The sequence below is a fragment of the Herpailurus yagouaroundi genome, unplaced genomic scaffold (genome assembly GCF_014898765.1).
Source record: "Herpailurus yagouaroundi ecotype Mexico unplaced genomic scaffold, PumYag 162, whole genome shotgun sequence".
In the NCBI taxonomy this organism is placed as follows: Eukaryota; Metazoa; Chordata; class Mammalia; order Carnivora; family Felidae; genus Herpailurus; species Herpailurus yagouaroundi.
In genome coordinates, this window is record NW_024412403.1 from 16,558,551 (window position 1) to 16,585,007 (window position 26,457).

The window sequence follows — 26,457 nt, forward strand, 5'->3', positions numbered from 1 at the left end:
CTCTCTTTATGTATGAACAACGACTGTGGAAGGCATTAAGAGTGACGTCAGAGGGAGAGAGCCGGAACAAGTCCCTAGGAAGCCTTAGATCCTCCCAGGCAGCCATGGCTCTGTGTTTCCTTCCTATTGCCCTTGAGGGGGACATGTGGTTTGTGTAGTCCTCTGGGTTTGGCCCTCCTGGGAGAATAATTCTGTCATTTCCATTAGGAAGATGATTTATTGAAGGCAGTTCCTTTTTAGGATTGGACAGGAAAGCCAGCCTTGCAACCTGATGGTGCTTATTTCCTCTGTAAAGCCCTTCAGTGATGAGGTGGTGGCAATTACGTTGGCCTTAAACTGAATCACAGGCACCTCTCTAATTGCTTCCGTAACCCTATCTGCTAGCACACCGAGGTAACCGCTGTGTCCTCCTGGTTTGGAGTGGATGAGAGGCCGGGGATGTAGCTCCCAGATTTCTCACTAGAGAGCATCTAGCCCAGTAACAGATATGCCCTAGGGTGATGCTGGAGAAGCCGGATGCTGAGCGGGTTACAATTGCACATGCCCTTGTAAAAGTGAATATGACTGCAGCTGGAAAAGAATTTCCTACGAAGGCATATGGCAAAACATTTTGCTTCAAACTACCAATATCTCTGTGTGCCCTCTTTATACCTCACAGAACCTTAGAGCATTTGATGGTGGTTCAGTTTCCCTATTAAAGGCACACATGAAGGAGGAGCCTCTGCTCCCCAGCAGAGGGCGGTTTCCCAGAGCCATTGCAGGGCTCCCTCTTGCTTCTCAGATGTGGTCGTTCACACCTTGTTCTGGGGAAAAGTAAACTTGTAGTCCGGGACCTGGTTCCACAGCAGCTTGGGTTGTGCTAAACTGGTCATTCACGCCGACACTTCCTTTGAAAAACAAAAGTGAGTGCAGTTGTGGTTCAGAAGAATGTGCACCCCAGTGAGGGTAAAGAGGTCTTTGTTTCTGGCCTTGGATTTGTCACCAAATAGCCTTGTGGTGGTAAGCAAGTCACTGGAGCTCAATTCTGCATCTGCAGCAAGGGGTTTTGGATGGTATGACTAAAGATTTTACTTACAGTAGAATTTTCATAAAATACCTCTATAGCCCTGATAAAAATATATTTCAAAGCTGAGAGCTTGGAATTAAAGAAATAGTGATAGCTCTTTAAAGTAACACTGATTCAGATAGTTGAATTGATTCACAATAGAAACTTTGTATCTTGTCAACATCCTACTTATGATATAGTCAAACTAAACAATCTTTCATTTTAGGAAAACTCAACTGGGCATGACATTATGGGAATGAGACCTGATTTCTGGTCCTGCGTTGGCTTCTCTCTAGCTATCTGCCTGGTCAAATCGCCCCAACCTTCCAATTCTTAGCTTTCTCATTAGCAAAATGAGTGGGGTGAACTAGACCAATAGCTAAAAAAGGACCAGTAACTGAGTAGGTTTGGGGAAAGAGGAGTCATGATAAACAGGGATTTAAACTGCACCAAGCTTGAACCCTTTCTGCAGAGTCATTCAACATGCATCTGCTGGGATCCCTTTTCTAGGGTGACATTCAAAACATTGGACAACTGGTCAACCTGTCACTGAGCAATCAGAATGAAGGCTGGGCTGCAGTTCTAAAGCTGCTCTAGAGGCCTCCCAGTGGCATCATCTAACTGCTCCTGGGTTCTGGGGAGGTCTGGAGAGGAGCTGGATTACTGAGGAGAATGGACATTCATTCAATAGCTGTTTATTAGTTTCTATGAAGTAGAGTGGCCCCCCTCCCCCCCGCCCTTATCCATGGGGGATACATTCCAAGACCCCCAGTGGATGCCTGAAACTGCAAATAGCACTGGACCCTATGTATGCTATATTTTTTCCTGTATACAAATACCTATGACAAAGCTTAATATATGAATTAGATACAGTAAGAGATTAACAACAACAAATAATAAAATAGAACACTTGTAACAGCATACTGTAATAAAAGTTATGTGGATGTGGTGTCTTTCTCTCTCTCAAAATATCTTATTTTATTATACTCACCCTTCTTGTCATGATGTGAGATGGTAAGATGCCAATGCGATGAGATGAAGTGAGGCAATTGACACAGGCATTATGAGTGTTAGGCTACTACAGATCTGGTGGTATGTCAGCTTCAGACTGTGGTTGCGTGAGGTCAACGAAATCATGGAAAGCGAAGCCGTGGATAAGGAGGAACTATTGTGTGTCAGTATTTTCACAACTGGCAGACCCTGTAGGAAGTGCCTGCACACGATCACCTCTGTTCTGTTCTACGGCACAGTGGTCTCTCTAACCTTTCTCAAAACATGGTGGCCGGATCAGCTGCAGCAGAAGGAGCCCCTGGCAGTTCCTTAAAAATGCAAACTCCTGGAGTCCCCTCCAGACCTCCTGAATCAGAAGCTGCATTGTGACAAGATTCCCGGTGATTAGTGTGCACCTTACGATTGGGGAGGTGCTGGTATACAAAACAGGTCTGGCTTATAAAACGCACAGGGATTTTGGATGGTGCCTATAGGCAGTCACCAAGAAGGGCATTTTCACTGAAGAGAACATATAGTTTCTGCTGAGTCCTTCAGCTCATCTCGCTGTTGGTTGCCAGGCACACAAAGCATGCCTTTTCTTTAGTTCCCTGTGGTCTGGCTGGTGACTGTGTACCCTGGGCTGCTCCCCTGTTTCCCTGTGGTCCTAGTTAACCAGGCAAACTAGTCCCAAGGAGCATATCTGAGTCTTCCCTTCTCATAATTGGAGGGGTTCTAGGTGAGTTCTTGATGGGCTCAAGGTCTACCTTGTCAAGTTTTAAGTGTAGGAACTGGCTCTCTTATACTAGCTTTGAGCACACCAAGCCATTTACCCCTCGCAGTCCTCCCAGTTGTAAAATGGCTTCAAAGTCCTTTTCCTCTCAGGCAGGAGCCGCTACATAATTTGTAGAACATGATGCAAAATGAAAATGCAGGGCCTATTGTCCAACAGGTGAATTTAAAAAGTTCAGTTAGGAAAAGCAAAATGTAAAGTTATCCTTTAAAATATTTTGTTACTAATAAAATGTAAATGGGGGCACCTGGGTGGCTCAGTCGGTTAAGCATCCAACTCTTGATTTTGGCTCAGGTCATGATCTTGTGGTTTGTGAGTTCAAGCCCCGCATCAGGCTCTGAGCTGACAGTGTGGAGCCTACTTGGGATTCTCTCTCTTCCCTTTTCTCTCTGCTCCTCCCTTGCTCTTTCTCTCTCAAAAAACAAAAACAAAAACAAAACCTTAAAAAAAACCCCAAAAAGCATTTAAAATGTAAAGGGGTGATGGTAATGAACATGTAACAACACGAACTTACAAATGCAATCTAAGTATTTTTGTGTCAGAATAGAATAGTAATAATTCTTTTTCCTACCGGATGTGATGATCTTTAAATTTAATTTGTATTCCTAAGCCTGTGGATATTTGCTTTGCAATATCGTAGCCATTCTCAAAACCTTTGAAAAATTCTAATAGCTCCCTGATACGTCTTATTGCAATGTCCATGTGTACACTTCTACTTCTGCTCTAATAATTTGTTGACAAAGTTTATTGCTCATGTACTGGAAGTTCCTGTCCCCGTGCTTGGGCCAGAGAGTTAGTATCTGTGCAGATGCTGCAGGGAGGAGAGCTCCTGGAATGGTCAGGCCAGCTGGACTCCCACTGCGGGTCCTTTCCCATGGGAGGCCCCTTCTGTCCTCCAGGGCTGTGGAGGCTGCTGTCCCTGCTGCTGTTTTTACTGTCGGTGCCAGTGCCAATCTGGGTCCGGGTCTTGCTGTGGCTGCTCCCGGAGGCCCTGAGGAGGTGCCCGGGACTACTCCACGTGTGCACAATGATTGGCCAAGCCAAATGCTCAGGCTGCTCACTTCCAGCCATGAATGGACCTATACTTGTGCACGTCCTAGCTGTATTATAGATCCTCTGCTCACACACATGTTTCATTGTCTCATCACGCTAACCCTACAGAACTCAGGTTTGAAGATTGGATTGTTGAAAATGTCAGGAAGAACATTAACATAACAGCAGAACATTAAAGCAAGTGCTGGTCCCTTCTGAGAGCAGATTCCTGTGCAACCACACAGGTATAACATCCATGGAAGAAGTCATGCTCTCAGCATAATGGACATTATGCTTCCAAATGGCATCTGTATCATTATTGATTCAGATAAAGCATTCATTGTTTATTACTATACTAATTTTATAACCTTTATTTACTAGGGAGCCATCGATATTCATAATGATGGATTCAAATGAAACACTTAACATTACTTTTGCAATTAGAAATTTATTCTAAAGGTGTAATTAATAAAGCACTTCAAAATCCTTTGTCTGCAAAAGATATTGTTTTTTTGATTAAACATTTACTTTCTTATAAGAGGTAAAAGATACTTGGCATATTTAAACTCAGGCTCATTTTCTTGTTGAATCCAGAAGTTGGATAGGCCCTTAATGAATATCGAATGAATGAATTATTAAAGGTCTTTTTGAGAAAAATGTGGAGAAAACCTTAGCTCAAGGAAGTTAGAAATTGGCTCAGCTGTTCTAGCATGGTGTTTTTCAAACCGTGTGGTGCATTGAGAATCACCCTGAGAGCTCATGAGAAAGGCAAGTGCCATGCACCTTCCTCCCCAAAGGGTTCTGACTGTTCAGGTCTGGGGTGAGTTCAGGGATTTGTATATTTAAGCAGGATGCCAGGTGATTCTGATTCAAGTGATCAGCATAGCAGTGAATTCATTGTTTCAGGTCAGCATAGGGGTTCAGGATTTTATTCCTTAGCAAAACCAGACCGAAAAATTAATGGTATTGGGCAGACCATTATAAATTGCAATAAATTTCCTGCCTGTCAATTTCTGTCTCTGAACTGAAAGAGTATCCCTCAATTCCTTTCATCTCCAGATGTCATGGCAGTGGGTTAGGCTGTTGGAGAATGGGGTAGGGTAGGGTAATGGTGAGAAGGAAGTGAAGCAAAGTAAGAATGAGAAGGAAAATGAGAGGATATGAGAGCCAAAGATCGGTAAGATTAGAAGAAAACATGAATCCCATTACACATATTTATCGTATGTTTATTTTGTGCCAAGGACCGCGTGGGCCCTGGGGAATCACAAATTGCAATGACTCAGTTCTAGAAGAGGGTGCCCGGGGAGGAAGTGAACAGGAACACAAGGGAAGTACTGTGTGCTTTGCCTTTGTAAATAATTTGTGGCAGCTATTTTCTGAGCAAGTTAGTTTAAGAATCATCTTGAGTGATGTCTGTGAGTTTCCTACTAGTAGTTCCTGAACTGCCAGTTTCAGGATCAACTGGAGGGCTCCTAGAATACAAATTTCTGGGCCCTGCCCCAGGAGATCTGGAAATCTGCATTTTAGGTCTCATATAATGGAGGTGGTCTGCATCTGAGGACCACAGTACTGTGTGTGTGTGTGTGTGTGTGTGTGTGTGTGTGTGTGTGTGTGTACCTGGCATCACACCACAAGCATCAGGATGGAGCTGAACTTAAATTGATTTGGGGTGCACAGAAGTCCCTCTTAAGCAGGACTTTAATTCCAAGGATACTTAATAAACACTTAAAACACGTTGAAGAAAAAAGTCTCATAAAATGGCAGCCTGTGGCTTGATCATACTTTGAGGTGGGATCTTGCTTGAGTGGCATTTTCCTATCCTCCCAAAGCTTTTTTTTTTTTTTCTTGGCCAAAAATCCCACCCACTCTACCTTCCATTTTTTCCTTCTTCTTCCCAATCTTAAGAGAATAAAGATTCATGGAGAGAGGAAAAAGATGAAACAAGGGGAATGAAGAATCATATACAGGGTATTCTTTGGTACTGTTGTGCCTCAGCCAAGTTCAGACATTCTGTATTTCCATTATCATTTTGATCTACCATGAAAGAGGTGAATTTTTACATCTGCCTAATATGGGCTGTATTTAATTGCTACAAATCATTGTTTTCTGATCTGAATAAAACACAAATGACTGTTATATTTCAAAATTTTAGCTTGGACATCCTGTTTATTTTATGATTTCTAGCCAGTTAAATATGTTTGATTTTCTGAGCCTTTGCTTCCTGTTGGAATGATTTGTAACCTGGATAATTATTTTAGTGGGTTCTTGTGGCTAAAAAGAAAAAAAAAAACCTAAGGAATGAGACATTGCTGTTTTTATAATAGGATGACTTTTCTTGAATACTTCAAGATCTTTGGATTTCACCAGAGTTCCCATTTCTGGAGAGATGATTGAAAACTAATGATACTCAGCTTTTTAGACAAGCCCACCACTCAACTTATATTGCCATAATTACCCAGAATTGATTTTTCAACTATTCATAATTAAAAGCTAATTTAATAAATAGTACTTGCAATCAGTTTCTTTTGGTGGATTATATATATATGCCTTTACGTATAAAAAAACTTTATAGAATTATCATTTGCTCTAGACTCAATTTTATCAGTCAGTTTGATAATCTATTTAAAGGGTATTTAGAACTAATGTTCACTTGTGAAGTTTCTTTATGATAAGGTACTTGAATTCATCTGAGGCCACTGGATATACGTACACACATATTTTGAGGTGGGAGTTGGGTAGATTGACAGTGGGCCTATTGGACCACAGCATCTTGTTGTTGGTGATGTTTATCTTTACAGCTCCAACTCCTAGCCCAAGACACCTCAATATGTTTATTAAATAAAATTTTATGTCCTTTTGATTTAATACTGAATACCCTTTGAATTTGATACTAAAATTGGTCTATGAGGTAGTTCTAGGCCTCCCATGCCAAAGGCTAGGTGTTGCCAAAGTTCTTTAGAACACTTTCTGAGTGTTAGCATTGTGTTCACAGTACCCCCAGGGCATTTCCAGAAGGGCAAAGATACAGAACTTTGCAGAAATTATCTGGATAATTCATGGAACAACAACAACAAAGAACACTGATAGTGGGGAGAAGAAAGGGTTAGGGCCTGAGTTAAGTAGACTACGTGTGATCTATTAGGTGATTACTGCTCTTATTCTTAATAATTATAGGAAATTACTCGAATAATCACTAAATTAAAAAAAATTTGGATTTTTATCTACACACAGCTAAATACAAAGACCTTAAACTCATGCATCCTATCAACTTGATTAAACCCAAGCCATATAAATGATCTGTCTATTTCTTCATTTTGTGCAGTCAGAGAGCTAGTTCTAGGGAAAAGCAGTGTCATTGGATAAGTTCTCATCTTTATCTGTGCCTCTCCTCCCTGCCCTTTCTTCCATCGGTTACATTATTTTCTGGGTAGACTGTGTTTCCTGGTGTGCTCCTTCTGGCACTTCTGGCGTTTCTGCTTGCTTACTTACCCCCTAATGTGGAGATGCTGAAGGTATAGAAATGTTGCCCATGTGAAAGCACCTTACAACTTGGAGAAACCCATGCTTCACGTAATTTGGACGCGTATGCAGAGTATTGAAAATAACAATACAACAATAACAATAGCTACACGTTTATACTTTACACATTTTTTTATTTTTTAAAGCTTATATGGAAACGTGTGCTTCTTAAAGTTCTATTAGAAATGTCTTCCTTTTTCTTGAGTCCAAATCTATCTCTCTGTTATTTCTGCCTACTGATTCGTGTGTGTGTGTGTGTGTGTGTGTGTGTGTGTGTGTGTGTGTGTTTGAGGCAATATAGGTAGTACTTCTAATCCTGCTTCCATGGGTCAATTCTTGAAATATTTCTATTCTATCCAACCCAAGTTGTCTTTTCTCCAGGGTAAATATGGTCAAATTCCTTTAATTATTCATTCCATGACATAGATATAGTCCATATTTCTAATACTTTCAAATATATCATTTCAATTTATTTTCACAATACTCTTGTGAAATAGGTAAGGATTCATAAAACTCTACATTCACAATGAGATAACTGAGGGACAAAGATATTTGTTGGAAGCAAAAAGAACTGATTTTATAGACTTTTATATTATGACCTTTTTGTGGCATCTTTAAAAAATTAATTCTAAGAAAGGAACGGTTTACCTTGGATGTAACATTGAAGTCACAGAAAATTACATTAAAATTTTAATTTTTAGGTGTCTCAGTGTTGAATCAAGTATATAAATGTTGGGAGTTCCTGGATATTAAGTTTAGTAAATTATAAGATAAGAATGTAAGACAAGCCATTAGTTTTATCGTGTTCTTCAAGAAAGAGCTTTTGACTAGATTTTTATATTTCTAGAAAAATTTCTAGAGTTGTTTAAAAATTTACACATACCACTTCCTCAAATAAAATGATCTGTCTTTGCTATATTTTTATATAGCCTTGATTTGCACTGCCTCATTTTTTTTTTTTTTTTTTGCATCAAGAGTCCCAGAGATTTTACTAATGAGCTCATGAATTTCCAGTCATTTATACATGATGAAATAGAGAAAGAATACTGTTGGTCTCTTTTTAAATAGAAGGTGTACTTTCTCATGGGAAAAATACTTTTACCTGAGAGGTACAATTTCGTTTTGTAAACTCTCCCTTCTAAATGTTACTTTTCATGCTGTAATGAATTCAGGAGGAAACTCTACCCTTTCCTCCAAATGACTCATGATGTAATGCCTTTATAGATTAAAAGCACAATTTGACTAATGGGCCTCATTTTTACTTGTAAGGGTTTATACATTTCATCACGTTTACCCTATTGGACACACCACAGACTACATAACTTATTCTAAAAATAGAATGTATGAAAAGGGTTGATTCAAGAATCAGAGGTCTCTTTTTGATTGAGTGCTTTAGCTTGAGACTCAAACATTAATAATGCTAAATTAAAAAATCATGTAGTTACTATTATGGATGGGAGAGTTAAAGAAACAAAATAAAAAATAAATTCAAATTATGGAATTGTTCAAAGTAAAGATTATCACTGTGAACTGTTGGATTAGAAACAGGAATCATAAACCAGGTAGGAAAATAAGCCCACTTGAAATAATGTCCGTTTCCTGATATACTGAGTACTTTGATTTTTTTGTATGGCTGGTAATCCATATTTATTTTGATAATCAAGAAGTCTGTTTAGATAGCTAATCGCATTTTTTTGGCATATTTACTGTTTTACTGTTAATTTGATACATCTGAACAAAAGCATTCACAATACTTGATATACTTTGAAGGGAATCATATGCCATAGTCTTAGGCATAATTGTAGAACAAGCAGTTAAATTAAACTATTAAAACAATTAAATAAAGCAATTAAAACTATGTAAGACCTAGGGGTGCCTGGGTGGCTCAGTCAGTTAAGTATCTGACTTCGGCTCAGGTCATGATCTCACCATTTGTGAGTTTGGGCCCCTCATGGGCTCTGTACTGACAGCTCCGAGCCTGGAGCCTGATTTGGATTTTGTGTCTCCCTCTCTCTCTGCTCTCCCCTAACTCATGCTCTGTCTCTCTGTCTCTCTCAAAAATAAACATTTAAAAAAAAATCACAATAAAAAAAAATTAAAAACTATGTAAGACCTTAAAGTATGTCCATAGTGTGGATGATTTCAATATTCATTCATTTACAAATAGACTACATACCATTAAATTTCATTTTTAGCTTTCTTTCGTTGTTTTATTCAGGCAGGATTCATTCAAAGAAAGACAACTTCATTTTTTGTGTATCGATTTTTTTTTTAACCACATTGGTTAATATAAAAGTTATGAATTAAATGTTTTCTTATCTCCTGCATCTAGGAGTGAATCCATGAAATTCTCAAATAGTAATCTAAAACAATAGGTCCTATTAAAAATAGCCAAAGTGAAAAAAGACCAACTAACCAGCCTGTTTGTAGATAGCTGATCATATCTTTTAAATTATTTGAGCCTTAAAGATTCTGAATAATAAAGTAAATAAAATAAATGATAAAAGGTCAGCAAATAAAGATGGGGAGGAGGGATTACATGGGAGTTTTAGGGAGGAATATGGTATAATAGCAACACATTATAATTATAATAAGGGTACTTAATATCATTATTATTTTTTTACTGAATAATTTCCTATGTATTTAGGAAAACCAAAGAAGCATATTCTGTTTTTGTATTCACTGCTAAACATATTTTTCCAATAACCATAAAGTAAGTCATATTTAGGAATTTCAGATACTTTGCTTAGGTCACTCAAGAATTGTTCCTATTTAGAAAAATGGGTTGTGATCCTTCTGAAAATCCTTCTGAAGCGTTCGAGCAGAGGTATCAGACTGACTTGGATTTGGAGGAGACAGAGGAGGAAGTCTCCTGGGCAGAAGTGAAACAAGCTGGGATTGCCTAAAAAGCAGTAGATACGATCTCATAAAACCTCAAAGGGCTTTCACAGAAGTGACCATTCATACTCTATTTACATAGCAGGTGTAGAAAAACTGCAGATTTGCGTCTTTTTGTCAGCCTCCATGAGCTGAAGGGAAGCCAGATCTATAGCTGTGTTGATTTCACTTCTATAATGAGACAGATGATAATTATGACCTTTCGGTCTTTCCACATTCTGACTCTTTTCTGTTCCTTCCATTCAACTTACTGAGAATTTTGTTTAGAGATTTATTTTTCTAATAGTTGTATTTAGCATAATTTTCTGACATTTAACTTTCATAAGTAGCAGTGAAGGAGTGAGAATAATATCCAGTTAATAAAATGCAACGGTAATAGTATTTTGTCCCAGAACTTTCCTACTCATTGCTAATACTAAGCAGTTGCCATTTATATTGGGTGAAAATTCCCAAATCCAGATTATGAGAGGTGATGACCACGTATTCCTGTGTCAGGGGACAGAATTTGAGGATGTTCCTACTTCCCCTGAACACATTTGGAAAATGATTTCTATTTATCAGAGAGGATTTGGAAATTTTTGTGAAAAGATGATAATTAGGGAATATTAATTGCTTATTAGTAAGCTATTCCCAGTTGAAATAAGAGAAAACTCCCGGAAACTTGATTAAAAAGAGAAAGCCCCACCTGTCCTCTCCCTTTTTGTAGATCCTTGGAAAGGGTGGGGACAGGAAGATGAATGGATATGTGTTCACTGTTTTCATTAGAATGGAATATTAAGTTGAACACACTGCTTCCATCTGAGCATGGGTGGCAACAATTCCATTATGTACTGACCTTTAGAGGAAGAGGTGAGGGAGGCTTGAACACTTAGTACTTGGGCTCTAAGACAAATCAGTTCCCATTCCAGGATTCAGACTTTGTGTACATGTCCAGGCTTATCCTAGAGATTCACAGTAGAAAAAAACAATACAGAATGCAAACGGAGGTCAAACTAGGGATTTGACGAGAGACCGTGGTGCCTACTTAAAATAAAATGGCTTGTTGGGAAGCTAACCACAATGTTCTCATAACACCACAAGGATCTAACTTCTCTCTGTGCCCCTTGCAATATTGTTGTGTTATGTACCATGCGGTGCGGATTAACAAACATCAAAGATGGTCCTGTGCTTTGATTACCTTGTAATCAAAGACACTCATCAAACTATTTCCTGTCAAGGGAAGGACGCTTTGAAATATTCAGTTGTCAGCCTTGTATAGTACAGTACACTACGCTCCGAGTCAGCAGATCTAAATGTCTGAGAATTGTCCTTTGTTAACTTTAAGCGAGTTACTTCATCTTTCTTTGCCTGATTCTTAGTGCAAAATGGAGGTAATATACAAAGTAATGTAGAAGAAATAATATACTCAAAAGTTTTACATAGTATTACCAATCTTGGGGATGAAAAAAAAAATTACCATAGAATTGAGTTTGTTTGTACAGTGAAGGGAAAATGGAAGTATGATTGGCTCAAGCACAAGTGGGAAGATCATAGATCACCTGGGTTGTAACGAAGTTTGTGTCCATGATGAAAAGTGGTATAGGAGGTTATCATGAAATATTTACAGATTCTCACCTGCAGAAATGTAATTTGAGAAATACCTTCTCTATGCCTAAACCTAATGGTAGCAGTTTAATATAATCACTCTGCATTTATTTATAGTATTTATGTATATTATATACATATATACATGTATGTACATTTATTAATTCTATGTACATATTAATTACATATTAATTACTATGCACATTAATCAATTACTATTTATTATGTAATTAATTATTACATTTATTAATTTAGTGTTTACACTTCATCAATTCAAGATTCTTTTTTCGCATTTCCCTTCTTGTTTCTTGGAAATAAATGGAGTCCCAGGATGGACTTATGTATCATTTTGACTTTCATGACATTTGCTTCTGCTCCAAATTTACAAAATTTATCCAGTGCTTCAAGTAACTTTGTTCCAGATCAGTATCTTTCCAGGACTGCATAAAGAAAGCCCTCACTGTTACTTCAGTGATTCGGGGAAGAATATGGTAAAGGAAATGAAAAACTACAGTAACAAATAATTAAGTATAAAAATACTGTTATTCCTTAGAGGGAATTGACTCTTTTTTCTGGATCCACTGCACCACTGTGCCAAGGTCACGGTGATGCCTGACATCTAGAGCCTCTGGTAGCTAATTCCTTGAGATGGACCTGACTTGGAGGGGATGGCCTTATGTAGAGGCCTGTGGAAGGAGAAGGGGCTTTACAGCAGCTCTGTTATTGCCCTAGAGATGATGGAAGGGCACAGAGATTAGTTACTAGTAATGACCTCTCTCTGGGAGAGCCAGCAGGGCTAGTGGAGTAGAGACGGGAACAACAAGGTGTGGAAGCAGTAGGGAGAACTCACTTCCACTGATACTAGACCAGTTCATCAGAAAGGTCTTCCCATTGATCTGGGAGTCCAAAGTCAAAGAAAGCTTGATGGATGAGAAATATTTCATGTAATTCAATTGCTCTATGTTTCTTTCTTTCAAACAAAACAGTGGTTCTAAGATGAAGCTGATTTTGCCCTGCAGGGGACACTTGGCAATGACCCAAGACATTTTTGGTTGTCAAAATTGGGGGAAGGGTCGTTCAACTGGCATCTAGTAGGTAAAGGCCAGGGTTGCTGCTGAACATCCTAACATACATAGGACATCCCTTCACAACAAAGAATTATCCAACTCAATAGTGTCCAGGGGAAGAAATCTCGACCCAGAGGGAGAAGTTTTCAAGGGCTTAGACTCTACTGGTCCTCCTGATGGGGTTGTACAGATTTGAAATACAGAAAAACTTTTAAAGACAATGTTAGGCAGGAAAGTACTTACAACTACTCAACACAAACTCAAATGTTTAATTCAGACTATGTCTGCTTAATGTTTTAAAAATGAATAAGGGGGGGCGCCTGGGTGGCTCAGTCGGTTAAGCGTCCAACTTCAGCCTGGGTCATGATCTCGTGGTTCGTGAATTCGAGCCCCGTGTCAGGCTCTGGGCTGATGGCTCAGAGCCTGGAGCCTGCTTCTGATTCTGTGTCTCCCTCTCTCTCTGCCCCTCCCCCATTCATGCTCTGTCTCTCTCTGTCCCAAAAATAAATAAACGTTAAAAAAAAAAAAACTTAAAAAAAAAATGAATAAGGAAAAAGAGTAGTCAATGATCTGAATGTTCTTTGTAAATTCCAAAAGAATCAGAATCCTAATATAGACCTGAATATTTTCTAATTTTGGCCACTTATCAGAATTACCTGTGGAGATTAAGAGTATCAAAAAAATAATGACTGGTTTAAGTGTAGAGTCCAGGCAGGAGATTCTGATGCCCAGTGGGGCTTGAGCGCCACTGTTTCATAGCCACATTAAGAAAACAAACTGATTTAAATAACCTCACTCTTGCTCCTCTGCTCACAACCTAGGAGAAAGGGTCATGGATATGTAGAAATGCATACCACTTTCCAATCTGTGTCCTATTCAGGGCCTAAGTTTAAAGAACTATATGGATAGATGTATGTATGAAATCTCTTCTTTTTCTTGCTTTTAATGGTGAACTCTCCCCAGCAAAACTGTGTGGCCCATTCAGACTTGATGAGATATTCAGGCAATCTACATTACTACTCTTAAAGCCATGCCTTGCATTTCCCCTTTTGCCCTCTTGGCCTCTGTATGACTCCCTTACCTTCCCTCATTTGAATAAAGTTACTGATGAGGAAACAGGGTACAGAGATTAAGGTCTCCAGTTTACACAGGAAATCAGGGGGCAGATTGGGATCTCATTTCCAGCAACCCATCCAGAAATCCCACCTAAGTAGTTCATCCGGAGTTCTGTAAGGACAGTCCTGTGCCAAAGCGGGTTTCAGATGAAAGAAAGTACAAGCTGGTTTGCCCATTTGAAGAAAACACACACAGAGAAAGACGTCCACACACATGCAAGGATTTAACTTTTAATTTCAGTTCTCTCCATTGTTTATCTCTTGATTTCAGTAGTTCAGTGCTCAAGACAATATCCGCCAGATTCAAATGAGCACAAGATCAACTGTTAAACATCTTAAATTATGTTTTGTCCTAAGTCTGTTCTAATGATGATGCTTTTTTTTTTTCTTTGTTTTTCCTGCTTCAAACAGAGGTGTTTTCTCTTTTTCCTCTTGTCTTCTGGAAAGGCTGATTGCCTGATGTTACCAATACTCAGGAATTGTAGAGGGGCATCTTTAATCCTTTGAAAACAAACACAATAGTATTTTAGATTTTGCCATTGAATCCACTGCAAGCACAGCTCAGATGATTTCAAGGCTTCCTCATTTGCATGGAAGGAATGGCTAAAAGTGATTAATGTGAGCTCTCTGAGAAATTTTGATGACAAGTTTATTGGGAAATGTGTATATGGAAACTGCTATCATTTCTGTTTCTAAAAACCATTGCCACGAAAAGAGTGAAAAACATTACTGAGCCCAGAAAAGCTTTGCTTTTACACCAGAAAGTGAAAATGGAATAAAAAGGCAAGTCAATATAAACATTATGCATTCCAGATGAGTTTTACCACATGACCACAGACGAGTGAGACAGGATTTTGAGAAATAAGTGGCAGAGATTGAAGCAATTTAAACCATAAGCTCTTTCTGTATTATCTAGAAAAGAATGTCGCTTTTATCTTGTGACTCTGGGAAAATGGTAGCAGACGAATATACTTTATTGTCAGATGCCAAAGGCAGATGTGATGGTCAAGATACTTCTCTTTTGCCCTTTACTCTGGGACTTATGAGCAAGCAGGATAGGCTGGTGGGTAAATAATTGCTTATTCACTTGGTAACTCTACAAATGGGCATAATCTGATGCCTGGGCGGCTCAGTCGGTGCCTGGGTGGCTCAGTCGGTTGAGCCGACTCCTGCTTTTGGCTCAGGTCATGATCTCATGGTCATAGGATTGAGCCCTATGTCAGGCTCCAAGCTGTGCATGGAGCCTGTTTGAGATTCTCTCTCTCCCTTTCTCTCTCTCTCTCTGCCCCTTGCTCACACCACTGTCTCTCTAAAATAAAATAAATAAGTAAAATAAAAGTGGGCATAATCTAAATTTTAATCACTCTTTATAAAAATTTCAGGCAGACTGGAAAAATGCAGTAAATGTAGATTGCCCAGGACAAGGGTCACTATTAACGTTTTGTACTGTAGTTTATTGCTTTATTTGTCGATAAGAGAACTAAGGAAGGCCACAATTATGACTGCCCTCTACAGTTAGTAGGTAGGGTAGCTCTGAGCCACTAACCTAGAGTAGAAGATTTAAAAAAAATTTTTTTTAATGTTTATTTATTTTTGAGAGAGAGAGAGAGAGAGAGAGAGAGAGAGAGAGAGAAAGCAGGAGAGGGGGAGACAGAGAAGGAGACACAGAATCCGAAGCAGGCTCTGGGATCCAAGATGTCAGCACAGAGCCTGATGTGGGGCTCAAACTCACAGATTGTGAGATCATGAGCTGAGCTGAAGCCAGACGCTCAACCAACTGAGCCACCCAGGCACCCCTAGAATAGAAGATTCTTAAACCTGGAGATGTTCCTAGAGACTATATAGCCAAGAAATTAGGAAGTTTCTAAGAAAAAGAAGAGAACATTTGGGTATGTCTGGATATCAGGAGCATGTTTCAGAGCTTCTGGACCCATCCAATTTATTCCAATTTGAACAACCCATCATGCAAGGCCTCTTTTCTGATTCATTCTGGCGTGATGTTTGAGAGAGTTTGTGTGGAAAGCCCTGTGGCAGCTTTCTTTGTATATACACTCAAGTGGAAAGGGTAGAGGTTATTCCAGAGGCCAGGAAACAGTAATTCATCTCCATAGAGCTGATGAAATTAGAGTCCCAGAATGCAGAGCAGAGCCTAGAGCCAGCTACTGGGACTCTCAAATGTAACTTTAGCTTGGTTAAATTCTTGGTAGAGAATATGGCATAAGAAAAAGGGCTATGGTCATATAACAATGATTATCTTTGGTTTCAAAACAATTTACTTACAAAATGATCTTCAGGGGCATGTAATCACTGTGAAATTATAGTGTAAGCTTCCAATCAAACTGTATATGATCATCAAAGCAAAGAAAGGAGTGAAGGCTGTTCACTGTGGATCTGTGAGCCAAGCTTGTAGGAAAAGACTGGATTCTAGGAGTCACTGATCTGCTAACTCCACGTTGACAGTCAAATCACTACACTTTCCTGTACCTAGTTTCTTCGGCTGCAAAATCAACATAATGATGTGCACACCTCACTCAGAAGACCTTTGCAGGGCCTAAGAGTATAAAAAGTCATAAGAGAAATTAGGGCTTGCTGCTGGCCCACAAAATGAAACATAATATTTTCGTGGTTACTGCCAAGTGACTTTTTTTCAACTGAAGTGTGGTGGCACACAAAGTTACATGAATTAAACTGCCAAGTGATTTTTATGTTACACATCTTTATAAACGGACTCTGTGCTCTATGAAGTGTCTGGCTTAGAATGTGCTTTATTGTTACAGTGTTTTAATAGAAAAATAATAACAGCAACAGTATTCATTATTTGTGAGTTTCATAACACTGTGAACACTGTTTCAGACCCTGTGATAGCATTTTATGTGCTTCATCTCATTGACTCCTGAAAGCAATGGCAAGGCAATCTGCTGAGGAGACATTACCATCTGCAAGTGCAGACATGGAAAAACTACAGGTGTGGAGAGGTGGCCATCCAGTGTGTGATAAATGCAAGATTCAAACCCACCTCTGTTTACTTTCTGAGCCCTATGCTTTTGGCCACAGTTACAGGCTGAATTGCACACTCTGAAAATTCCTGTGTTGAGATCCTAATCCCTAGTACCTCAGACTCTAACTGTATTTGGAAATAAGTTTTTTTTTAAGTTTATTTATTTCTTTTTGAGAGAGAAAGAGAGAGAAAGAGAGAGACAGAGTGCAAGTGGGGGAGGGGCAGAGAGAGGAGGAGACAGACTCTGAAGCAGGCTCCAGGCTCTGAGCTGTCAGCACAGAGCCTGATGCGGGGCTTGAACTCATGAACTGGTGAGATCATGACCTGAGCTGAAGTCGGACACTTAACGGACTGAGCCACCCAGGCTCCCCTGGGAATAAGGTCTTTAAAGATGTAATTTAAATGAGGTCATTAGGGTGGACCCTAATCTAATACAACTGGTGTCCTTACAAGAAAATGAAATTTTGACAGATACACATAAGGGGAAGACCGTGTGAAGACATAGGGGGAAAACAGCCATCTGTAAGCCAAGGAATGAAGCCTCAGGAGAAACCAATACTGTCAACGTCTTGATTTTGAACTTCTAGCCTCCAAAATTGTGACACAACAAATTTCTGTTGCATAAGCCACCCAGTTCGTGGTATTTATGGCAGCCTTAGCAAACTAATAAACCACCATTATATCTTGTCAGCTCATTAGAGAGGAAAGATGTCCCACATGGAAACCCTTAGCTGATCTGAGAAAAATTATCAGGTCAGAGACAAATAATTTCTGCTCTTTTCTATCTCTACCTCATGTCATCTGACTACAGAACCTTCTCATCCTTTCTGTGATAGATCACCGTATTACTCAGCAAATGCTTACTTTCCTCATCTCCATGGGAGGAATGTATCTCTGTCCCACATACATTTACTTGGTCATGTGACTTACTTTAATCAGTTAGGTGTTGAAATGATGTGAGGTGAGCAGAGGGTTGAAATGTGTTTGCACACTAACTGTGACCTGCCTTGCCCTTGGAAATCAGGCCTCAGAACCAATGCATGTGAGAGCAGACTTGAATTGACCCTGTAGCCTGAATGGAGTCCAGCCTGGCTCAGGCAAGTTGCAGCCGGCCCTCAGACCTATGAGAATAAATTATTACTGTTCTAAGCTACTGATACTTGAGGTGGATTTTTTTCATTATTGTGGCAAAAGCTGATGCATCTATTATTTTATCCCATGATATCCGTTAACATGCTATATCTGGGTCATATTGTGTAATGAAAGTCTCCACTGGTTTTTGTTTGATTTGGGGAAAATGCATGCCAGCCTCCCTCCAAATATTTCCCACATCCTGGAGTTCAAGGCTGGAGATTCATTCCATTAAGTTTCAATACTCTCCGGTCTTTTGGAATCTCCCTCTAAAGAGAGGCTTGGGCAGAAGAGTAACTTCCAAAGACCAAATCAGCAAATCTTATTGTTATTAAATTGCAACAGGATAAAACCTTACAGAGGAAAAAGGTATTGAGGCAGGAGGAAAATATTCAGTGGAAAGCCTAGGATAGGAGAGCAACATCAAAGACAAACTTCATGCTCTTTACTCTTTTGTCAAGGATCAGCCCTTGTCCCAGGATGGCATGGCCCCAATTGGAAATTACCAAATATCCACCCACAGGAGAATGAACAAAATAAATTGTGGTGATTTTGTACAATGGAATACTTTGTAGCACTCCTTATGGTTTTAATTGTGTCCCCTCACAAATTCTTATGTTGGAGTCCTAAACCCCAGAACCTCAGAATGTGACCTTATTTGAAAGTATGATCATGGCAAAAAATGTAATTAGTTAAGAAGACCCATGTTGGGTCCCTAATCCAAAATGACTGGTAGAAAGAATGCCTTGTGAAGAGAGATATAAAGCAGGAGAACATCATGTGAACTTAGAGGCAGAAAACAGAACAATACATCTACTTCCAAGACCTGGAGTGCCAAAGATTGCCAGCAAACCACCAGAAGCTAGGAGCGAGGCCTGGAACAGATTCTCCCTCACAGGGAATGGACTTTGCTGACACCTTGATCTTGGACTTTTAGCCTCCAAAATTGTGAGACGATAAATTGCTGTTAAGCCACCTAGTTTGTGGTTAGAGCAGCCTCAGGATACAAATACAACAATGAGATGAATGTACTTTTATGGCATGCAACAACATGCAGGATTCTATTGACTGTATTTTTGAGTCGGATGAAGCTAGACCCTAAAGAAAACAATGTGAAAGTCGGTTTATACAAATTTCAAACCAAGGAAAACGAACTTATAGTGGTTTCCATTAGGGCTAGGTGAATCGTGTATGGGCTAGGGTATAGGGAGGCTTCTGGGTACTGTCATATTCTTTTTCTTACTATATAGTGGGTACATAGGCGTGTTTACTTTGAAATAATTTATTGAGCTGTACTCTTACAATTTATGTTTTGCGTGCATACTGTGAGTCGATATAAGTGATTTTTCAAAAGATATTGATGGGCAGGAAGAGATTGAAGCCACAGGATTTAGAAGAAATACTTGACAGTGTAAATAAAAGTCTTAGAAGAGGGCATGTAATAATATCCAGAGCCCAGTGGAGGGTTTGGCTCAGGTAGGAAGAAGGCACTTCTGGGCCTGATGGGAAGGCCCTGGATGCATTATACCAGAAGTGGGGTTTGTGAAGTTTCCACTTTATCAGAGCTCTCGTCTTTCCTTTGTCTCGAACAAAACTTGAGTTTAGTATTTCAAAAATATTCTTTTGGCAAGTCTCTTTGCATTTTCTGAAATTCATTTGAAACGCCGTCCATTATTCTGGCAGAGCCAGGGAGCCCTTGTGTCCATGTGACATGCCTCCTGTTGCTATGGTAATTGAATGTTTACTAGAGAAAATATTACCAGTTAATAATAGCCTGGATGGAAATAATAGCTACCGCTAGGCCCTTCAGAGTTACACACCATCAATTTCCAATTTGCTGAAATAGGTGCAAGTTGGCTTTTTGAGTTTCGAAGTATGACTTTTTCCAGGCCTCTGTGATCCTTCCCCCACACCACGTACCACAGACCCACACCCACACATCCAAATGCTTCTAAAGAATGTTCGGCTCGTCCAAAATGATGATAGAGAGAAGCTGTTATGTTGGAGCCTTGTCACAATTTCAACAGTAGGAATAATGAATAAATTAGAAGGTTACTGTTTACTGGCTTTGGTTAATGGTGAAATCACAGAGGGAATAATCACAGAAGGAGAGTACAATTCATACTATTTCTTATACTCAGTCTTATCCAGAATCTCATTCCCAAAGAGCAAACCAACAAGCAGATGTGTTGAATTACTTCGTCAAAAATCATGCCTGTGCATAACAAAAATGCCTCTCAAGGTATTTAGCACACTCTTTTCCTTAGGCTCGGCTATTTACATATTTGTTCATTTATTGATTGATTGCTTCCTTCCATTATTTATTAATTCACCAAATGTTTATCAAGCCAGTCATTAACCTAGTTGTCAGGGAAGCAGATCCTGCCTTGGGTCTCAGAGGAGCTTGCGAGATAGCAGCGTTTCGGTGAAGTCACCCCTCCTGTCAGCAGCCTTCCCACCGAATGCCAATAGTGTGCAGCTGGAAGGACATGGCTCATGACTCAGGTTCCATGTCCTCCCACAATTGGCCACCTTTCACCCATGTGTGGGTGAAAGCAGTGTGAAAGTGTGGAGGTGAGGGGCAGTGCTTAGGCTTGTGGGAGGGAAAACCCCTCCTTCAAAAGTCGAGAGAACCAACAGCCCTCCGGAGAGTCCCAAGCTTATGCTTCCAGAAAGAAATGTTCATCTACCATGATGACCAGTTTTACCTATCAGATCTAAGAGGGCCGGAAAATCGGTGAGGGGACCAGTTTGAAACAAGAGGAGCGGGTCGTCTGTGGAGATTGGATCTCACCCCTAAGCCAGTGGTATCTTGGACAACTCCGTATACAACAGAATTGCTGGTTGGAGGAGGACAGGAGTTAAGAAATGGAGGAATGCCCATTTCTGGGCCCCTCCCGTCTAGAGATTGTGATTCCAAGAGTGGAAGCCAGGAAAATGCGTTGTAACTAGTCCCCTGCTTGTTTTGGTGATGGTGTTCCCCAGGTCACACACCTGCCAAAGAAGGGAGAGGTTAGTGTTTTAGACAAAACACTCTAACAGGGGAGGGCACCTGGAGTGGGGGAAACTGGCTGGCAAGAAAAATCAGTTATAAGAAGCATATTCCAGGTGATAGAGAAAGAGCCTGCGTAGTAGCAGCAGGTTTGGAGAGGAGGGATGGGCTCTGGAGAGACTCAGGACTGAGAAGCAATGAAACTTTGAGAAAGATTAGGTCAGGAAGTAGAAGAGTTACAAGCCTGACTATCAATATTGCCAGGGAGAGAAGTCACCAAGTAAGGACTTCAGCGTTACATTTGTTGTCTGGGCCTATTTGGACTGCCTCCCTCCCAGCACCTAGCCACAACCACCAGACTCTTGCATACAGAGGGTTAAACTGAATGAAAGAAAAGTGCCCTATCACCCAAGTCTGAGGGAGATGTGCACAAGGTAACCCTGCACCGTGGACTTTTAAAGATTGTAACACATGTAGAAATGGAGGGATTATTATTATTATTATTATTTTTTTTTAAAGTTTATTTTTGAGACACAGAGAGAGAGTAGAAGCTGGGGAGGGGCAGAGAGAGAAGGAGAGAGAGAGGGAGAGAGAGAGAGAATCCCAAGGAGGCTCTGCACTGTCTGTGCAGAGCCAGACATGGGGCTTGAAGCCACAAACCATGAGATCATGCATGACCTGAGACTAAGTTGGACACTTAACCAACTGAGCCACCCAGGTGCCTGCAGCAGATTTTTAAGTTTTCTTTTTGTTTGTATGTTTTCTTTCTCTTTCTTTCTTTCTTTCTTTCTTTCTTTCTTTCTTTCTTTCTTTCTTCTTTCTTCTTTCTTCTTTCTCTCTCCTCCTTTCTTTTTCTTTTTTTTTTCAATGTTTATTTGTTTTTGAGAGAGAGAGTCAGAGACAGAGAGAGAGAGAGCAGGGGAGGGGCAGAGAGAGAGGGAGACACAGAATCCAAAGCAAGCCCCAGGATCTGAGCTGTCAACACAGAGCCTGTCATGGGGCTCAAACTCATGAACTATGAAATCATGACCTGATTGACCTGAGTGGAAGTCGGATGCTTAACTGACTGAACCACCCATGTGCCCTGTTGTTTGTATGTTTTCTTACATGAGCATTGGTGACACGATATGTCAGGAACCAGTGTTTGGGAGGGATAAGGAAGACAGGGTGGAGGCCAGAAAGCATGAGACACCCTGACCGTTAATGTCCAATTGTTGAGGAGTCTCTAAGATAGACACACTGATTTCACACTACCTATTCCAGAGTAGTGTGGCCTAAAAACAACTTGAATTGTAATTTTTCTACTCCTGAATATTCCCTGGTGGATCTTGCCCCTGCTAGTTAGAGCAAAAACAATGACAAAAGTTCTGCAGTGGTGGGTCCAGAGCAAGGGGAGAGAGTGGGGTCAGCAAGTAGCCAAAGGAATAGTCAGAACACTTAGAAATGGTACATTAGGCAGGGTTGGGATATGGGAGGTATTGATGGGGACTGAGTTACTCTGAAATAGAAGAGCTGTGGTCTGGAAGTCTTTGCACCAGAAACCACGTGCCATCAGCTCTTCTCTCCATCATCAGAGCTTCATCCCTGTTGCTCAACCTGAGACAGAAAGTGGGAGGAGTTGACAAGCAAGCCATTCTTGCACCAGGGCGACCAGTGACAGCTGAGCCTGCTCACCAATGTGTGCGCCACAGACCAGAGAACATAACGCACTTATTCAAGAGTGTACATCATTTCTACTGTTTGCTTTATAAGCTTCTTGTTAGATACATAGTTTTTGAGGTAGGCAGGATACAAGTCAAGGAAATAAGAAGGTACCTTCAGGTACATTGTTTGTTCTCCTATATCCCTATTTTGATATTTTGTTTTTAGAATAGAGATTGGCCAACTGCAACATGCAAGCCAAGTCTGGGCATGTCCATTTGTTTACATATCCTCTGTGGTTTCTTTCTCTCTACAACAGCAGAGTTTCATAGTCAAAGTTACTGTATGACCTGAAAAGCCAAAATAATTTACTGTGATTTTTTTTTTTTTTTTTTTACAAATTTTGCTAACGTCTACTTCAGAAGAATCCTTGGGGCACTTGGGTGGCTCAGTTAGTTAAGGTTCTGATTCTTGGTTCTGGCTCAGGTCATGATCCCACGGTTTTGTGGGTTTGAGTTCCACGTCGGGCTCTGCACTGGCAGCATGAAGCCTGCTTGGAATTCTCTCTCTCCCTCTCTTTCTGACCCTCCCCAGCTTGCACTATCTCTGTCTCTCTCAAAATGAATAAATAAAATTAAAAAGAGGAAGAATCTTTTAAAAGGCTAGAATCACCAGAATGTATTGTCCTAATTGACATCAATGAGGAAAATGATAAATTTCCATAATTAAGGTGACTAGTGTTTGTAAATTGCTTTCACATACATGCTAGCCACATGACCACCACAAAAGGGTTTTGAGGCATGTATTCTGAAATCTATTTCATGGAGGAAGAAATGGAGGAAGAGATGAAGTGATTTGCTTAACTCTTGCTTTGGGGAGCCCGAACCAGGAGCCCAATGTCCTGAGTCTAAATTCATGCAATTTCCATCATTTTAGTCCCATCCTAGAGCTGAGTGTTTCCACTTATGGAGAAAATCTACCCGGTGTAATTTCTAAAGTGCTGAGTAGGCTTTGAGCCCTCGGATATCTCAGCCCAAATCCCAGCATTAGAAATCCATTCCTCTGGATCCACAAGTTCCTTTTTGGAGATGTAAAATGCCCCCAGGAAGGTGAGCATGTTAAGTCTGGTTACAAGTCACTTGCATTTTCAGGCAAAGTCTTAAGTGAATGCTCTTCTCCTAACAAGGAGATATGATGCCCAGTGGAGAAGGGAACTGCAGGTGTGGAAAGAAATATTTCTGTGTGTGGCCAGGAATGCAGGGGGGCCGATCTGGGAAGGGCAGCAGGCACTCAAGAGAAATGAAAAAGGCAAGTCTCCAGAAAGTATGAAGTCTACTTCTTTCCTTACTCACAATTCTTGTTCTCATTGGTACCACAGGGAGAGTGATGCACAGGCAAATGGATCGTGGGTCTGATTTATTTTAGTGATTCTTACATTCTTATTATCTTTTTCTGGCTGCCCTATGACCAGTCTTGTGTTTCATCTCAGTTGCCTAGATACTCCCAGCCTGAATGCTGACAAGTTTCCCAAAGATGAGTTTAATTTTGTGAGAATTCTAGAATTATATCTCCAAGGAGGTTTCTTGCCACCAGAGTGTCTCTGGAGCAAATTTGTGGACTCTAAATATTTTCCAGCAGATTGTAAATTTTGGATATGGTGCTAGCAAAGAGAAGAAGGGACAGCAGCAAATTTCAGGACCACATGGTTTCCAGTTAGATTGTAGTCAGTGTGATAGTTTGTATGATACACTGTGTTCTCTGCTCAAAGATGTTCTTGGGAGAAAGAAGAAAGGTTGAACGTTTCTTTTGTGCCAAGTAATGAATAATCAAGGGAAGAAACTGGGAAAGAAAATCAATTTTGGATTTGAGTGTTAGAGAGAAGCTAGAACTGTGAGCCCTTATTATGTTGGTGACACCATCTTAACAAAGTAGAAATGAGTTTTTCTGTCTCACTTTGCAGTGGATGACTGAAAATGACTTTCGAACCTGGTATGTACATGGTATGGAGATTTCCATTTGTAAAAAGAATCGTCTCTAAATAACTGTTGAAATATATGCCCTGAAAATGTGAAATTGATTTGGTAAGTGGATGAATTTTGGGACTTCCGTAAAATAAGGTAAATAAGGAAAGATGCAACTTTCATAAATGAAACCCAATAACCATTGAGTTTCCATAATGATACCATCTGTCCCTACTTTTTGGAGACGTTCATTAATGTGTGGGAACCTTGCTTCACATGGTAGAGAGAAGACTGAGCTGAGAGTGACATTCTTTGGGTTCCATCTCAATTCTTGTTTGTAATCAGATAGTGTTAGGAAGGTCGTTGTGTTTTTCTTACTCGATTTTCTCATAGGCACAATTAAGAGATTGAATTAGACACCTCCTAAGTTTTCTTTTGCTTCTCAGAATGTAATTTGTGGCTTTACTGGGACAACAGACTCTGATCAACAATCCTTTTTTTTTTTTTTGATCATCTGAAATACCATTTTCTTTTGACCTGACTCTTTAAAATTAAATTATATTACCTCAGATTCATCATCTGTCAATCATTTTCTTTCCAGTCATTTTCCCCACTGTGTTAGGATCTTGACGTCGTAGAATTCAAAGACATATAGGCTAGGACCTCACCTCTTATTCAAAACATTCGTGACATATCATGATCCTGATTCTTCTCCAGGAACAGAGAGGAAGTGACTTCCAAAGCTCAGTGCATTTATGCTGGCTTAATTTTAATTGTGTTAAATACGACTAAAATCTTATACGAGTCTCTGTCACGTTCAATTTAGTTAAGGGTGCAGCTATTCTATTCCTTTTAAGTCCAGTTATTTGGGCACTGTAACTGGCTCATGGCTCCTTCAAGAGTGTATCGCACAACCATTCTGAATAAAGCTAATGAATCATTGTGATTTCATCAAGTTTGAAGAGAAGGAATGGCTGGTGGTAGGAAGGTGCCAAAACAATCATAAAGCACATAGCTCTGTTTTTAACATGTGTAATTTGCTTCAGAGAGGGGGAGGGGAGGAAGGCAAGAGAGAGACAGAGATGGAGAGAGACAGAGAGAAAGAGAGGAGAGAAGGAGGAGGGAGAGGGAGAGAGAGAAAGAGGAAGGAAGAGGAAGAGAGAGAAAACTGGCTTAGCGGTGATGGGGTGCTGCACATTGTGATGGAGGGGAAAGTGATCCAGGCTGCCTTGAAGATCCCATTTGGAGTGAGATGCCTGTTGATAACACAGTGCCTGTGTCTATATGAAACCAATGCATTATAGGATTTTGCTGCACATAATTTTCCCTTCTTCATTCCAACTGTCCAAAAAGCATGCAATGAGAGCGTTAAGTCATAAGCCCACAGTTACATAGGAACATTTAACCAAGACAAGGTTGGCAGTTTGGAAGCTCGTTTGAGGGCATACTGGGCTCATCTCTGCCTTTGAGAAAAGTTTCTTGAGTGCTGCGAATGGTCCTGGGTTTCCCTGGGAAATGAAAGCTCAGCGGTGGTATATATACACGAACAGTGATCAAACTCTTGAAAATAAAGTCATTGACAAAGCCCCGTCATCCTCCTCAGATTCCTTTCAGTTCAAGGAGCTCCTCATGCACAAGCAGATTGCTGACTAGGCTGGCTTCATGAAGACGGGACATACTGATCCTGATAGACC

At 40.2% G+C, this 26,457-nt stretch overlaps 1 long non-coding RNA gene across 1 annotated transcript; it reads right to left on the minus strand.

Annotated features, from left to right (window-relative positions):
- Positions 1 to 14,257: 14,257 nt before the first annotated feature.
- On the minus strand, positions 14,258 to 24,821 carry LOC121035738 (uncharacterized). The gene is made up of 2 exons (XR_005793039.1): positions 24,155 to 24,821; positions 14,258 to 14,541 (listed from the first exon to the last, which is right to left on the minus strand). It is a non-coding gene; the product is annotated as an uncharacterized LOC121035738 (long non-coding RNA).
- Positions 24,822 to 26,457: the final 1,636 nt, after the last annotated feature.